This window comes from Suricata suricatta, chromosome 7 (assembly GCF_006229205.1).
Source record: "Suricata suricatta isolate VVHF042 chromosome 7, meerkat_22Aug2017_6uvM2_HiC, whole genome shotgun sequence".
Taxonomy (NCBI): domain Eukaryota; kingdom Metazoa; phylum Chordata; class Mammalia; order Carnivora; family Herpestidae; genus Suricata; species Suricata suricatta.
In genome coordinates this window covers 20,241,879-20,259,800 of record NC_043706.1, presented here as the reverse complement: position 1 = coordinate 20,259,800, position 17,922 = coordinate 20,241,879, and the positions used below count along the sequence as shown (strand labels likewise).

Sequence of the window (17,922 nt, the reverse complement as noted above, 5' to 3'; positions counted from 1 at the left end):
ACCCACTGTAAGAAATTAGCTACTATTGAGATCAGATGGCCAATCACAATCTTAATTAGACCGAGAGACTAAGGAGAAAACACTGCAAACCATGTGTGGTCCTTACTTATGCTAGCAGTTGATAGCCAAACCTCGCCTTCACTTGCCAAAGTCTTACTGAAAATCTGTTGTATGATTGCTGATTAAAAACATAGCTATTACTGAGGCATGACCCACTCTCTGATAAGCTTCCTCTCGTCAGGGGATTTAAACAACCAACATATAAAGACAAACCTTTATTTATACAATGGAGTACTACATGGCAATGAGAAAAAATGAAATCTGGCCATTCGTGGCAATGTGGATGGAACTTGAGGGTGTCATGTTAAGTGAAATAAGTCAGGCAGAGAAGGACAGATACCATATGTTTTCATTCATAGGTCTAACAGGAAAAACTTAACAGAGGGGAGGGATGGGGGGAAAAGAGGGAGAGGGAAGGAGGCAAATCATGAGAGACTCTTGAATACTGAAAACAAACTGAGGGCTGAAAAGGGAGGGGGAAAAGGGAAGGTGCTGAACAAGCTCTGTGGCTTTGAAAACTGATGAAACACTCGCTCTTTGCTCTCCCCTGCCTTCAAGTGAATAATGGTTATTAGCACTGATATGCTGCAGTGTAGCCTGCTTCATAGTACGGCACCGAACTTATTACCAAAACAACCATTCCTTTATGGATGTCTTAGTTGTTACCCTGAAAGTTTCGGTGAGACAATGAAAGAAATTTTCATCACAAAAGTAGAGTGGAAACTGTTAAGCTGCTGTCTGGTGCACCTAATGACATGAGCTGAGGAAGCCTGTGGAGCAGGGTGTATGGTCCCTGAATCTCAAGGCACATTTGGTGAGTGGCGCACTTAATACCAGTTTCAGATGCTCTTTGGAAAGCTCAGAGCAGACAGATCCAGTCTCTGAGGCATCTTCAGCTGCCTCTCTAGGTTATCAGAGCCATGCTTTAAGAATGTAGGACATGCTGGGGCCCCTGGGTGACTCAGTTAGTTAAGTGTCCAACTCTTGATTTAGACTCAGGTCATGATCTCACTGTTTTGTTAGTTTGAACCCCACGTCTGGGTCTGTGCCAACAGCACGGAGCCTGCTTGGGATTCTCTGTCTCCCTCTTTCTCTCCCCCTCCCCTGCTCATGCTGTCTCTGTCTTTTTAAAATAAATAAATAAACTTAAAGAAATAGGTAGGACATGTCACCCATTACGATGATGATGAAGACAACCAACCCCCCACCTCGTCACACAACTTTATTTTTCAACAAGAGCAACTGAAAAGAAACATTCTCTCTGTTGAGTTGCTTGCATTAATTCTTGTTTTTAAACCGTGTCTAAGGAAATTCTTCCCTGCACCAGAATCCATTAAGTATTATTTTTACACCGCCCAGTGACAGGCAGTCCCTCGGGCTAACTTAAGCACATCTCCCCTGTGTTGCCAGCCAGGCCCGGGCAACCAGGAAACCGCGTGCGGAGTGGCCGCTCCGCCCCTTTTCCTTTGCAGGCTCTGCCAGGTGTAGCCCTGACTTCCCGAGCGCGTCTGGCTCTGGGTCGTATCCTGCCTGTTATCTCTGTCTGGCAAACAACCACTCTGGGCTTCCAGAACTCCAGAGCTGTTTGGGGCACCGACGATAAGTTATTCTCAGCCCGCTGTGCCAAAAGTTCTGCTGGCCGGCGGACGGAGGAAGACTATTGTTGTCGCTGGCTGTTATCTCCCCTGCGACCCCGCGGGGCAGATGTGCAAGTCCATCCCCCGGTGCCCGAACGGGTGCTGGACTCCCGATGAGTCAACGCGCTAACAAACAAGAGTCGCGCAGGAAATAGCAACCGGTCTTGAAAACAAGAAAAGAAACATTTCGAGGTTTATTGGATGCTGAGATGTTTGTCCTCCGGCGGCGCGCGCCTGCTTTATCTCACTTCACAGCCTTCCTATCAGAGAAATGGGGAAGTGAAGAGTTTATCAAATGTTAATCGGCTGTAGTGTTTATGAACTTCTTACATAGCATGGAAACTATTTTTTGGTGCAGAGGGTGCTTTTAATTGCAAACGTCTATCTTTGCCACTCATCTTCCCTATTGTCAGACTCCTTGGTCGGTCTACTGCGACATTTCTTGTCTCCTGAACGTCTTCCCAGGCCATCAGCAATGCCATCCTGACTGTGGCCTGGGCAGTGCTGCAGTGAGATCAATGCTATGACCTCTCACCTACTGTCCACAGAGGGGCAACCTGGGAACCTTGCCCTGGGGAAGGTTCTGTTCCTGCGGCAGAAGCACAGGGCAGGGTAAGAGTGTGTCACACCTGTCACACCATGTCCTCCCAGCAAACACAGCCTGGGAACCAAGCACCTCTCAGCATCTTGCACGGGCCACATGTGGGCCAACACCAGGCAAGTTAGCGGGAACCCAGAGGGCCCGCATGGGAAGAGCACTCAACCTTAAAAATGCAGTGCGTCACAATGGGATTGTTGAGGAAACGCAGCAGGGGAGGTGGGGGGCAGCCTGCTCCAGCCTCAGGACCACCTTCCTCTCAGAGATAGATCTAGAATGGACAAGAGTGGTGCTTTGATTACCAGACTCTCCAAGGTCAGCTGGGATTAGGATCACCTTCCCTGGGGAGACGCAGGGCCGTTTTGCAATAATCCTGTGGGGGAGTCAGTCATAAGAGGGTGACCATTATCTCTTGGTTCCCTCCAGAGGATCCTGGGTTTACTCTGGCATGTGTATGAGTAACACCTTTTTTCACACTCAGAAGTGTCTTCATCGGCATGAAAGATGGTCCTCTTGTTGGTCCACACCCTAATGGGGCTCTAGAGAAGCATTCCTGATACCACAGTGGCACTCTTAGGGCCACTTGCCACCTGGCTTTTGAATGTGGTTTCAGCAAACATTTGCTCAGCACCCATGGGGGGCCAGCCCCTGTGGCAGGCAAAGGGGACAACGACATGAATATGAGAGACAGACTCATCAGGAGACGACTGTGGGGCGCCGTGTTAAGCGCACAGCAGATACAGGCACAAAGCAGGACCTCAGTGCGTCTTTGAAATGGCCATGAAGTGAAGAGCTGCCCATCCATGTAGAAAATGATCTAGGGTATGCACTGGCTTCAAGTGGGGTACAGGGCCGCGTGAGCAGCCAGAAGACCACAAACCCGTGGGATAGACGAGTTTCTCGCTGTGCGTCAGGAAGCATTATCAGCATCTGGAGACCAGAGTGTGAACAGACTCACAGAAGCACTCACGTTGGGGTGCCTGGGTGGCTCAGTCTGTTCAGCATCCAGTTTTAGCTCAGGTCATGATCTTGCAGTTCATGAGTTCGAGCCCCGCGTCGGGCTCTGTGCTGACAGCTCAGAGCTTGGAGCCTGCTTCAGATTCTGTCTCCTCTCTCTCTGCTCCTCCCCAGCTCACACTCTGTCTGTCTATATAAATACATCTAAATAAAGATTAAAAAGGGGCGCCCGGGTGGCTCAGTCGGTTAGGTGGCCGGCTTCGGCTCAGGTCATGATCTCAACAGTTCGTGCGTTCAAGCCCCGCGTTGGGCTCTGTGCTGACAGCTGGCTCAGAGATTGGAGCTTGCTTCAGATTCTGTGTCACCCTCTCTCTCTGACCCTCCCCTGCTCGCACTGTCTCTCTCTGTCTCTCAAAAATAAATAAAAGACATAAAAAAATTAAAAAAAAGTAAAGATTAAAAAGAAGCACTCACCTTTACCCTAAAGCTTTGCATAATTTTTAATTTTAATATTTACTCCGATCAGTGCTGGGCTACTACCAAATATGTAAAATAAATCCACTCTACAGAAGCTAAGATCCAGGCACGGAGTTTTAGATGAACAAAGAAGCCTTCTCCTTGGACCTTTACTTTTACTTACAGTTCCTGGCAGCAGGCCGTTCTGTTTTATTATCAGTCTTCAGCACTAAGGCCAAATTTAATAAGTATTGATTTTTCCAATCATTTTTTTTTAATGGCTGAGTGAACATGCCTGCACTTTTAAACTCTGCTCGTGTTTGTACACCTTCGACCTGAACATCCATAGCCATCCTCTTCATTTGTTCTGAAGCTAAGACCCAATTCACATGCTAACTCCTTAGGAAACCAATCCTGATCCCATGAGGCAAGACAGGTCTTATTCTGTACAATGATTCTTTTTTCTTTTTTAATAGTTTATTGTCAAATTGGTTTCCATACAACACCCAGTGCTCTTCCCCACAAGTGCCCTCCATCATCACTACCACCTCCCTTCTCCTTGCCTCTCCCTTCAGCCTCGGTTCGTTTTCAGTATTCAACAGTCTCTCAGGTTTTGCATCCCTCTCTCACCCCAACTCTCTTCCCCCTTCCCTTCCCCATGGTCCTCCATTAGGTTTCTCCTGTTCTCCTGTTAGACCTATGAGTGCAAACATATGGTATCTGTCCTTCTCCGCCTGACTTATTTCGCTTAGCATGACACCCTCGAGGTCCATCCATTAGGAGATCGGACTCATAAGTGTGCATTGATTCTTGATGGCACTTAGAACGTTAACTACGTCACAGAAAGTTGTCTGTAAGTCGGTGTTCACAGCTATGCTGAGTTCCTGGAAACCAGACACTGCCTCTGAATCAATTCTAGCATTTAGCCCAGAGTTCAATAAATAATAAATCCTATTTTGAATAAACATAATCATTGGTTTGTATCTTTCTTTTTTAAAGATGTTTATTTATTTTGAGAAAGAGAGTGAGAGAGAGAGTGCATGAGTTGGGAGCGGGTGCAGAGAGACAGAATCCCAAGCTGGCTTTGCACTGTCAGCACGGAGCCTGCCACGGGCCTTGAACCCAGAACCGTGAGTGAGATCATGACCTGAGCCAAAATCAAAAGTCGGATGTTCAATTTAGGTGCCCCTCAGCATTTAGATTTTAAGTAAAGCATTTTTCTACCAAATACATTCAAGGGATTTCTTCATACATATTTGTTTTGAAACTTCCCATCTTCCTATCGGCTTTACGCTGGTCTTGTCTGTTCTAGGTCCTCTTTTCCCCATCTTCTTTTCTCCCTTCTTTAGAATTGACACAATATTTTAAGTTAATTTTCTTCCATTAACTCAGCAGTTTTTAATCTTTTACTATTCTTTTAATAGGGGTGATTACAACATGTATTATTGAATATTAAAAGCCAGTATCAGGGCGCCTGTCTGGCTCTGTCCGAAGAGCATGCGACTCTTAATCTCGGGGTCATGAGCCCTAGCCCCATGTTGGGGGTAGAGATAACATTAAAAATAAATAAATAGCATCTTTTTACTTTAAAGCTAATATCATTAACACTTTTACTTCCAAATGCAAGGGACTTTGGGGTAATTCCATTTATACCCCTCCTGATTGTTGCTGAGATTCTAAAAAAATCTCTGTATTTTTAAACATCATTTTGCATTTTATTGTATTTATTTTTACATTTTAAAAATCAAAGCATAGTTGATCATACAGTCAGTTAGTGACACAAGCAAAATCTTAAATCAGTTAATCACACTTCCTGGAGCGTCTGAGTTCTTTCTTCCATAACACATTGGTTTTGCTGTTCGAGGAAACTTCTATATGTCAGTTAGGATTTCAAGTCTCCTAGAGGCCAGAGCAGTTGAGATGGTAAGACATACAAGTCATTAGATGCAACTCGAAAAAAAGGGCTTCAGGCAGGAATAAGTTAATCAGGGAAAGAAACTGATGGGCTTTTTTGATGAGGTAAGCTGACAGGAGACTAGGAAAAGTTGAGGAGGTCCAGTGAAAGAATCTCAAAGTAGAAAAGTGAGGCTCTTGTTTTGTTATCTGCAAAATGAACATCCCCGTGCGTTAGTTTACAAAGTAATTTCATACATCTGACTGTAATGATGGGCAGTGAGGGAGGGGAGGTAGTCACATCACGTCTGGCAGTGCAGCAGGAGAAAGCAGGGCAAGATGGAAAGGAATGGCCAGGAAGGGGTAGAGCCCCTCGTAAAAATTAAATCCAAACAGAAGTAAAAAATTTGGTGGAAACTGGAAATTTTTCTCCTGGACTCATATATTTTATAAATGTAGGATACCATTTATTTGGTACGGAACTCAAACTAGTCATAGATGGGCTTGCAGTGTGTTTATATTCGCGGTGGCCTACTTCTTATTCATTGTACTGCATGTTTCCATAACATGTCTGCTAACAAATAAACCTGAGCACGTGGTGGTGCTTTCAGGAGACTTCTTTGATGTTATGTTACCGGCATCATTTCTGAGCCCTATTAATTTATCCATTCACATACTACTTCACTCATTTGAGAAACACTTACTAAAATTTATGCTAGGAACTAAGGAAACAGATAAAAGACATGGTCCCTGCTGCCAAGAAGTTGCCTGGCTGACTGGTGGAATTTCCTAGTACCCCATGTTGCTCTTGGTTATGCAAACATTCGATTCCTAGATTTTCACCCAAGGTTATTCCATTTAGAAAAAGAGGCCTTGTTATGTTTGTTCATGACATTGCCATTCAGGTATTAGGTATATGGGCAAACGCTATGACAGAATCTGAATAACAACTTAGGAGCCTTTACACAGCGACAAGACTGTATCACTTTTGCTAAAACTGTGTGAAAACAGCAAAATAATATTTCAGTAGTGCTTTTAAATCTTAATGACAAAAAAAGTGAGCCAACGCTCTGCCCAGGAAAGAAGAAAATGGCTACGTCACCTGCTGGGATGCTAACGTCAAATTGGACCGGGGATGTAAGGAATTCTCAAGTTCAGATGGTGTTTCTTATTACAATTAATTAAAAATCAAACTGCATTAGGGGCGCCTGGCTGGCTCAGTTGGTGGAACGTGCAACTCTTGATCTTGGGCTCATGGGTTGGAGTCCCATGTGGAGTGTAGAGATTACTTAAAACCAAAATGTTTAAAATCAGATTGTATTAAACATTCAGCTCCTCAGTCCCACTGGCCACATCCTAAGTGCTCGATAGTCACACACAGCTAATGGCCACCACACTGGACAGCACAGATACAGAGCATTTCCATCACTACAAAAAGTAAATGGAATGGGTCTCCTACAAAAGGTTGAAAGTGCCAATGGGTTTGGATAGCTAAACAAGGAATTATAATTAAATGTAATCAGAGGTGTTTTTTTTTTTTTTTAAGTTGAGTTGGAGCTTTCTAGCATGTAATTAGGTCAAACAATAATGATGGAGACAAGCTTTCTCCTAGTTTTGAGTGTTTGGATGCCCGAGTGTCGGAATCATGTCTGTGGGGTACCCGCGATGTCCAGCTGCCAGATGGGCCTGAGGTCACCAACTGTGTTGTCTCCATGTCATCCAGCTGCCGGTTGATGGAAAAGGCCCTTCGAAACAAAGCACGGAGGATGCACATTCATCCTGCACATTTAATGAATACCCTGTCTGCCTACTACTGGATTCCATAATATGAAAGAAAACCCTAAGAACAACAGGGGCCTCTTATTCATGTGATTAGACACTTAAAGGTTTGCCCTTGACCTGATCACATGAGTACAGAAAAGAGTCATTCTGCAGTGGATGTTGTTAAACACAACTTATCTTGCTCATGTTGACATAGTACGCTTTTCTACACTCCCTTTACTTGCTCCCGTCCAAGTCAATTTGATACATTGTACTCTTAATCTTCAGACATAAGACAGAGGCACATGGATGGGTGCAGTATTTCTTGAGACATGTGGATAAACGAGACCAATAATAATGTCAGACCTGTAACTAGGGCTAAATGAGCTTGATAAGTGCTAGTTTATGTCTTCTGTCTACCCCCTGGTGGAGGGATTCATTACTAGTTGTAGCCAGCGAAGGAAAGAGAGAGAAAAAAGCATGAATTATTTCCTGAATCTCTATTCAGTCCCTCCCTCAATAATCTAGGGTTTGTTGTTTCTACGAGATTGCAACTGAAACCCATTATTTCCCTTTGAACATGTTCTTTCCTGGGAATGGCAGGAGCAGCACGGCGGCGGGAGGGCTGGCCTGCCAAAGTGCTTAACTCTGAGGGGCCGTCGCTCAGGGTGCAAAAAAAAAAAAAAAAAAAAGAAAGAAAGAATTATGAGCTCTGCTGCCCTGTCAGGTCTGGAATCCTTCCCTTGGCCATGGATAATGCCTAATGATTCAGAGGAAGTACTATCAATTCTTCAAAGTGAACCTAGCCAATTGTGTAATGCTATTCGTAGGCCCTGGATGAAGCCAGAAAAGAAGGGAGGTCGGGGAGAAATTCCTTCCTTTGCAATGATCAGCTTGCATCCTGCACCATCAGATTTGATTACCCTTATCTTTCCTTGCATAACTACAAATGTTATGACTGGACATAAGTGACCAGACTTTCAAAAAAAAAAAAAAAGATCCAGCCACAATTTTTGACTCTATGACTGCCTGTGGTGGCAAATTCCTTAGCCTGGACACATGCTGTGTGAGCAACTATTTCCTTTGATTTATTCATTTACCGGCTCTTAATGCTATTAGGTGCCCCCTTGTTCTCACATTAGAGAAAGAGCCAAAGAGAAAAACCTGTTTTCTTGCATCAACCCTTTTCCTTTAGGCCATTTAAGCTAAATATACTCTAACCTCTTTTCCTCCCATTGCACAGTAATTTTAAAAATTAATTCCTTTCTTTAAGTTAGTTTTTTTTTTTAACAAATTGAATAGGTAACACAGGCACCTTATTAGAATCATCTAGGCACTACAGTAAATTAAAAAAGCAAGTATCTCTCCCCCTGAAGACCTTTGGCTTCCAGTCCCAACTTCCAAGGCAGTACTATTACCATCTGCTGAAATATCCAGAAATATCCAAATATCCAGAAGTATCCGAACCCACGGATGTGTGCATTTCCTTGTTTTAAAGTGCATTTTCACATATCTTAGAGATCATTCCATTTTGTCATCATGCTACTTCATCCTTTTGCATGGCTGCATAATATACTGATTTGACTATACCTAATTTATTTAACTAGTTCCAAACTGATGAGTATGTATACATGTTTTCAGTAGTTCACGCATATATGAAAAGCCCCAACAAAGGTCTTTGTGTACATGCCTTTAAAAAAAATGTTTATTTATTTTTGACAGTGCATGCACACAGGAATGGAGGGAGGAGGGCAGAGGCTCTGTGCTGACAGCAGACAGCCTGGTGTGGGGCTTGATCTCACAAACCGTGAGATCATGACCTGAGCTGAAGTTGGATGCGTTAAGCATTATGCCCTCTATGCCTTAACATACAAATATAAGTATATGTATTTTAAATGTTGGTAGGTATTTCCGGATTGCCCTCCAAAGATGTTACATTAACTTATACTGTCACCAACTGTACCTAAGAGTCCTTGTTTCCTGCAATCTTCCATCAACTGTCAGCTCTACCTGAAAAGCCACGCACAGTGTAGGAACCTCAAATAAACAGAGTCCTGACACTGAGACTTCTATGCCTGGAAAACCAATCTCGCCTGTGTAAGCCCTAATGCATGGTAGAGGAAAACAAGAAGAAAACAAACAGAACGGGTAACATGAACAAACAACTAGAGCCCCCTAGAGGTTCCAGGGTTCCAGTACCACCAAGTTTGTGAACCGCTCAATTTATACCAGTAACTGTTTGTGCACGTGCTTTTTAGAGGTTTCATTAGATGCCCCCAAAGTAACCTAGATAATACATAAGGGAAAGAGATAAAGGTAAAACTACATGCAAACCCAAGTGCCAAGTTTCATGGCTGAATGTAGATAAACTACCACTGTAAACTTAAAACTATCGTTACATAAAATAATGAAATCATGCAGATCTGGAGTTGGTTCTCAAATTTTGGGTTAGAAAAAATTTCAAAAACAGAATTCGTGGCCCAGTATGGTTTTGCCCAAGTTCTAGGACATCAGGCAGAGATGTTACCAAAAAAAAAATAATAATAATAACTTCTATTTTGCTATCATAAGAATATGTTAACATCAAAAAGTAGGAAAGATATAAACTTCAGAGTGAAAGGCAGAGTTCTTTATGAATACATTTAACCCTGTTTAAAACTCCCTATAATGACCCTCATTTTCTGATTTCAATCATCTGGCCCAAGCATCCGAAAGACAGGACAGCAAAACTCTGTCACACACTAGTTATTAACTGTGGACCGGCACTTGGAAATACTGCTCTCTTGAATTCACGAAAACCAGGGCTCCTTGCCACTGTCTCTTTTCTGATAGGAGCCACTGAAAAACTCAGAGGAGAGAGCACCAGATTTTGAGGTCTGGATTTGCCATGAACTAACTTTAGTTAACTTACTTAACCTCTCTTTCAACTTCAGTTCTTTTTTTTTTATATAAAATTTTTTAATGTTTCTTTTGTCATTTATTTATTTTTGAGAGACAGAGAGAGACAGAGTGAGCCGGGGAGGGTCAGAGAGAGAGGGAGACACAGAATCCAAAGCAGGCTCCAGGCTCTGAGCTGTCAGCACAGAGCCTGATACGGGGCTCAAACCCACAAACCGTGAGATCATGACCTGAGCCGAAGCTGGACGCTTAACCAACTGAGCCACCCAGGCGCCCCTTAACTTCAGTTCTTGACATCACAGGAGAATAGTAACACCTTTCCTGTCTACTTCACAGGACTGACAGGTTCAATGAAAATAAATAGGTGAGCAAGTTTTTTCTAGAATGTATAATGTGTGATTCACTTTAAGTACTAACATTTACTGGGCAAAAAACAAAACAAACAACAAAAAAATTCACTGAGCATTTCTAACGTCCTAGGTATTATTTTACACAAATATTACTCCCTCTGGCCCTTGTAGCCACCATGAGGAAGCTGAGGCTGACTGAGGGTAAAGTAATGCACTAGGTTTATTCAGCTAGAGCGGAGTAAGGTCAGGACTTGACCTCCTGGCTGCTTGGTTCCAATTCCATATTCTTAATCATGACCATACACCCCTTACTAATTGATCAGCTAATTATTACTTTTATTCTTATAATTCTTGTATGTTTTAAGTTTTTTAAATGTTCATTTATTTTTGAGAGACAGAGTGTGAGCAGAGAAGGGGCAGAGAGAGAAAGAGAGGGAGACACAGAATCTGAAGCAGGCTCCAGGCTCTGAGCTGTCAGCATAGAGCCCAGCATGGGACTCAAACTTATGAACTGCGAGATCATAACCTGAGCCAAAGTCAGATGCTTGACCGACTGAGCCACCCAGATGCTCCAACTCTTGTAGGTTTTAATTCCAGCTCCTCGCTGAACATATAATGATTATTAATCATTTGCCAGACTCAGGCTCTCAATCAGCAATACAGATGATAGCTTTCAGTTTAATAATAAAGGACTTGTGCTGCGGCCATTCAGCTAATAATCACCAATTTTTTAATAAATCTGTTTTACTAATGTTTGTAGCTAACCATAAGACCTACCTGGTGTAACCACTAGCCTATATTGCTAAGAAAAAAGATTGGGCAATATTGTATTTAAACTGGACATATAGGTCCTTGGCGGAAGCTGTAAAAAACGGGGAAGTATGGGATATGAAATTGAAAATGTGAAGTCATTTTGAAAAGTGTTGATTCAATCTTTAGCAAATTATAGGTAGGAATTAAAACAGCAGTTGAGGCTTGCTGAAGCCAAAACACTATGAAGAGACTCTGTGGTAAACTATGTTTTTCTCATTCAGTTTATTTTGTGATTTATTTAGAATAAACCATTACTGTTTTTTTTGTTTTTTTGTTTTTTTTTTTACTCAAGACAGGATCATTTTTCAGTGCCAGTTGACCGCAGCTCTGGTAGCTTCAAGGTCTGGAGCAGAGAAACCGTGGCACCAGTAATGCGTGGCCGTGCTGTCAGCTGAGAGCTCGTGCCACCAGGACCAGCACCTCCCTCCCAGCGAGGACCAGGGGTCCTCTCTTTGGACATCCCATTGCTTCCCCGAGTGCAGCATCACACCAAAACGCATGCTTTATGGGGCAGTTTCCCAAGTAGACGCCCAGCACCCCCTGCACTGTTTTGAGCAACACTCTCCCCATTCCGTTCTCCCATTCAGAAATGAGCTGGCTTTTCTGGTCCCGACGGCATCTAGCTCCTAAGGCCCTGTGTCATTCACTTCCATATGATTTATCCAATCGTGTTTTCAGTACTTCATCAATCCAACCCTCTGGCATAAAGGACTTGATTAAAAAAATTTTTTTTAACGTTTATTCATTTTTGAGAGACAAAGAGAGACAGAGTGTGAGTGGGGGGTGGTGGTGGACAGAGAGAGAGGGAGACACAGAATCCGAAGCAGGTTCTGGGCTCTGAGCTGTCAGCACAGAGCCTCACCCAGGGCCTAAACTCATGAACTGCAAGATCATAACCTGGGCTGAAGTTGGATGTTCAACCAATTGAGCCACCCAGGTGCCCCAGGACTTGACTTTTCTTTAGTAGACAAAAGCTTGTTCTTACTCTTTGTGGGATTTTCTACCTGCTCCCTCTGCCAGGGGATCTAATACAAAGAGTATAGACTTCAGGGTCAGATACGATGGAGGTGAGAATCTGAAACTTTCTCTCTATGTATATTTTTAAACATTTATTGATCAGTTACAGTACCTCAGAAATGGCTAACTTCTTTGTCTCATTGAGTAGTTATCCATGACGTTAAACCTATGAGGCAGCGGTCATTATCTCTTCCCAGTTTACAGGTGAAAAAATTGAGGCAGAAGAAACTAAGCACAGCCAGTCTGCAGAGGAGCCGGGATTCAAATTCCAAACTGCTTGCAAGTCAGAGCCAATGACCTTAACCATTACTGATTAGCAACTCACTCGTTCTGTGAGCTTGAGCAAGCTACTTAATCTATCCAATCCTTAAGACTCTCATGTATGAACAGGGGCATAAATGTCTAATGTAGTGGATTCATAAAATTATGTATATGAAGCTACTATCAAAAGAATCTGGCATTCAAGAGGCTCCACAAATGTTTCTCTTTTCTTTTCTGTTCAATTATATTCCACTCATCTTTTACTTTCTCTTTCATGAAGCCTCTTTGGAAAAAAGAATGAACCACTTCAGCCTACAGTGATCTCTTCCTCCTGCACAACCCAGGAGTTCTAAAATTTAGTTGTTGTTGTTTTTTATTTATTTTTATTTATTTTTTTTTTAGAGACAGAGAGAGATAGTGCGAGCAGGGGAGGGGCAGAGAGAGGGAGATACAGAATCTGAAGCAGCCTCCAGGCTCTGAGCTAGCTGTCAGCACAGAGCCTGACATGGGGCTCAAACCCACGAACTGTGAGATCATGACCTGAGCCAAAGCCAGACACTTAACCGACTGAGCCATCCAGGCACCCCTAAAATTTAGTTTTAAATCATGTTCCAACTATTTCTTTTAGGTGAGACTTGGCTTCTCCACCTAAATTATTTTATAGGCAGTAGCTACATATTATATTCTGTTTATATCCCCTGTAGTTTGCAAAATACGTGGTAAGAACTAGATAAATGTTGACTGGATTAGCAACACAGCCCCCTGGATATGGTCTAAGATAGATCTTGCTTTAGAACAAGTGCGTTTTTTTTTTTTTTTTAGGTTTACTTATTTATTTGGGGGGGGGCGGTGCAGGAAGAGGCAGAGAGGAAGGAAGAGGAAGAATCCTAAGCAGGCTCTGCACTGTCAGCATAGAGCCCTGCAGAGCCCAATGTGGGGCTTGAACTCACGAACCATGAGCTCATAACCTGAGCTGAAACCAAGAGTCGGATGCTTAACTGACTGAGTGACCCAGGTGCCCCTAGAAGAAGAGCATTCTGTATTAGAAAAGGCTTATATAAAGGTATTATGAAAAATACAGATTCGTAACTCATCATTTATCCAGCCTTGGTAACAATGAGTTGAAAATGAGGAACAAACTCTAACTCTCTTTGCTTACAGCCTGGATGTTGAAGGCTAACAAACTCTTGATATTAAAAAACCAACTCTATCTTCCGAACTGCTATATTACCAAGGAAATAACATTGATACTAGAAAACATGAATAGTGCCGCACCTTAAATATGTATGGCTGCAATTAGGATTTAAGTGCTTCACAGATGTGTTAATTATTCAGAGCTGGTGATTTCCCTCTGAGATCATTATAAAGACTATTAAAGTAACTGGAATTTGTAGAATTGGCTATTGTGTTAAGCCAGTCCTGGGATTGAGCCAAAATAAGAAGCCAAAAATGATTCCACTGATACAAACCACAGCCAAATAACAAAGACAACTGATTCAAGGCTCCAGACACAGTTCATTCTCTCGGAGTTCTTAAATTAGACCTAAGACCACCAGAACCTGGCCCTGGCACGCTCCACAGAAGGAACAAAGTACCAAGACCTCATGCCTGGCCCTCTTCCACCCAGAAAGACTGCTGTGCCCACAATCCCAGGACCATGCGTGGCCTACTTCCCGTCCAGTACTGTGTAATGGCACAGGCCCTACGTTTGCTTTCAGCTTTTGTCACTGACTCTTCTTTAGATGCTCCCAATTTCATCCATTACCTCTTTAAAACATTGATCATTTCCATCTACAGTTTCTCAATTTGAGCCTCTTGGCTTGAAAAGGGTTATCAGGAGGCAAAAGAAAAGAAAGAAAAAGCAGTAAGGAATTCTCTAATTTGGACATAACGGCCATTAGAAGGAGCTAGATGAAGGTTGCCAACCATACGGGTCAGCCAAGTGAGGGCCAGGCTAAATGGAAAGATATCTTAAAGGAAGGAAACCTCAATATAGCTATTTCCGCTATTTCTGAAGAACTGGTCAGTTTCTAATACAAATCAGAACTAAACAATCTTAAATGCAAATTTCACACTGTACTTCTGAAAGTTAGAAATTTCACCAGGGAACATGTCAAACAATTTGATTCTATGTATCATAAGGAAAAGGCACCGAATCAGTACCTACGCTCCCAGACAGCGAGAAGATTTATGAATACCTAAACAAGGCAGGCTGAAAATAGTCTACCCTGCCATGGAAAACTGGACGCAGCTTATGCAATCTCCCTAAGTAATGAAGTGTCTCAAGTTTCTCTTCATTCTGCTAAATGTCACTCCCTGTGATGCTTACACACAATATATTATGCCTCTTATTTCATAGGGAGGATATGTCAACACAAGTCCAATATTCAGATGAAATTTCAAACAGGCAATCTTCTGGAAGCTTCCAAATAGCTTTAGAGTTGGCATAGTAGAGGCTCCAAGTCCAAATGACTGTCCCCAGTTTTTTCTCCGGACACAAAGAAGAAAACCCGTAATGTGAAGTGATGAAGTAATGAAGTAATTTATTGTGCCAGATGAGAATTCCAGAAGGTAGTGTCTAAATATTGGAAATTTTAATTTCTAGGGGTTCCTGGGTGGCTCTGTCAGTTAAGTGTCTGACTTCGGCTCAGGTCATGACCTCACGGTTCACAGATTCGAGGATCATAGATTTGAGCTCCGCACCAGGCTCTGGGCTGACAGCTCAGAGCCTCGAGCTGGTCTTCAGATTCTGTGTCTCCCTCTCTCTCTGACGCTCCCCTGCTGGCACTGTCTTTCTCTGTCTCTAAAAATAAATAAAGAATATTAAAATAATTTAGAAATTTTAATTTCTTTCTTTTATGTTTTTTATTTATTTTTGAGAGACAGAGAGAGCAGAGGAGGGTCAGAGAGAGGGGGGGATAAAGAATCGGAAGCAGGCTCCAGGCTCTGAGCTAGCTGTCAGCACAGAGCCCGATACAGGGCTCAAACCCACGAACCGTGAGATCATGACCTGAGCCGAAGCCGGACACTTCACCGACTGAGCCACTCAGGCGCCCCAGAAATTTTAATTTCTATTGTTGGCCTTGAACATGACTAGGCTACCTCGGTGATGGCCAGACTGTGAAGGATCACAGAGAAGACAGCTTATCATGAGTATCTACCAACCGGCATTGAAGACAAAGGACCGCAGGGTTCAAAGAGCTCTCACGCTACTCAAAAACATGTTTTGATGAAATGGATATTCATTCTCTCTAGAAAGTGTACATTTCTTATCGGAAAGGCTGAAACAGAAGTCCCGAATTCTCTTCAGGAGTAAAAGGCAAACAATGTCGTAAATAATCGTAGTTCGAGAAGCTGCAGGTAATCTTTGGGAAGGTTCCCAGAAATGGACAAAAAAGGACCCAAGGCCATCATCTCACCAGAGGCTCTAAGGCAGTAGTGTTCCCAAAGCAAAGACAAACAACTTACCCAGCTAGAGCCCCTCTTAGCAACACCAAGTGGGTAGTAATTCATTACTGCTGGTCACTGGATTCCAGTGAAGGAAACTGAAATGTCATACCTTCATTCACAACATGGGCTCATGGAATTATTTTTTCCGGATTCCTTGGGAAGTTAAAGTATTTGAGAAGAATATCAGGAACTGTTGTTTCAGCCTGTTTTGTGAGTAGATAATTGCCTTCCAACTCCATTATTTCAGGAAATGATGTGTGCGGCATTGTTCTTAGATGGGGGTAGCGCTGTGTTTTAGCAAGACTCGTACATGCTTATTAAACAAAACAAAACAAAAGCATGCAGTCTAAGTAAGTCACTTCGCTGAACTCAAGACTTTTTGAATCTGGTCTCTAGATAAGAGGCTGGCCCCAGACAACCTAGCCACATACCAACGACATTCTTTCAAAAGGGTGTAAGCAAAACTTGTTTTGAGAAATGAGAAATTTCACCAAAATTACTAAATGTGGTAATAAATAACGCTGGTGAATTAAGCGCTGTCAAAATTGGTTCAGCAAAGGCCTGTTTGAAAGGCTAGGTTTTTCTCTAATTTGGGTCTGAATCAAAGACCAGCCTGGGAACTAGAAGTAAAACATTTCATCCTGAGAAGTACCTTTGATTCCATGGAATATATTAGCTGATCTTCCTGAAATGTGACATCATTTGTGGTACCAGCTGTATGAGTGTGTCATCTAAGGATTTACAAAACTAGTATTTCTTTGGCTTTAATATGTATTTTAAGATCATAGAAAGCAGTCTAATCCAGCTAAGTGCTCCAAGGGGAACTGCTATGGACTTCACTTTAAGAAACTTAAACCCCTTATAATCACGACCTATCAACTTTTTTATGGATGGACCTCAAAGAGTGAATTCCCAAATGGACATCTAGAATCGATGATGATGGTGATGGTGATGATGATAGAATTGTTAAAAAAAAAAAAAAAAAAAACACATGCCAAACCTTAAATATGGTACTTACATGTCAGGTTGCGTTGTAAATATATTACATAAGTTCACTCACTTAATCCTCAGAACAAACTTATGAGGTAAGTTTTGGTACTTTCGCCACCCCTATTTTACAAATGAGGAAACTGAGGCACAGAGCAGTTAAGTTACCTGCCCATGGTCACCTAATTAAGTAGTGAAGGTGGAACTGACCTCACCGTGGACACTTTCACCCCCTCAGTTATCCCATCTTTCATGGTTCTCAGACACTTCTGTCTGATTCAGTTTTGTATATTGTAATTGTCATACCTCCTATTAACAGAGGTTATTATTTAGATGGTTTGCTAATGAAATAAGAAGTATGGAGAATTTTCTAGGTAGAGTCTAGAGGATAGACTAGTCATAATTGTTATGAATCAACATTAGTTTCCAACAGGTGTGGTAGAGAAGTTTTATTTTCCCCTTGAACAGCATATTACTATAAGATAGGTCAATAAAGAGAAAGCCATTCATATGAAATACCTATGCCTAGCATTGTCATTCAAAAGTTTAAGAATACATTATTTCTAAAGTTAAAAAAAAACTATTACTAAACGTAGAATTAAGCGATTAAGAAATACCCCAGTTCCTACATTTTTCACATTTCACACTTTTCACATCTTCCCATCCATTTACCCACCCATCCACTCATCCACCCACCCATCCATCCACCCGTCCACCTACTCATCTACCCACCCATCCATCCATCCACCCATCCACCCATCCACCCATCCATCCATCCATCCAA

At 42.4% G+C, this 17,922-nt stretch overlaps 1 protein-coding gene across 1 annotated transcript in view; it reads right to left on the bottom strand.

Moving 5' to 3' along the window:
* Nucleotides 1-1,861: 1,861 nt before the first annotated feature.
* Nucleotides 1,862-17,922, bottom strand: part of BLOC1S5 (biogenesis of lysosomal organelles complex 1 subunit 5) — a 71,446-nt gene continuing 55,385 nt past the window's right edge. Inside the window, exon 7 of the transcript XR_003910430.1 lies at nucleotides 1,862-1,957. The gene's annotated coding sequence lies outside the window, so the exon portion shown is untranslated. The remainder of the gene's footprint in view (nucleotides 1,958-17,922) is intronic.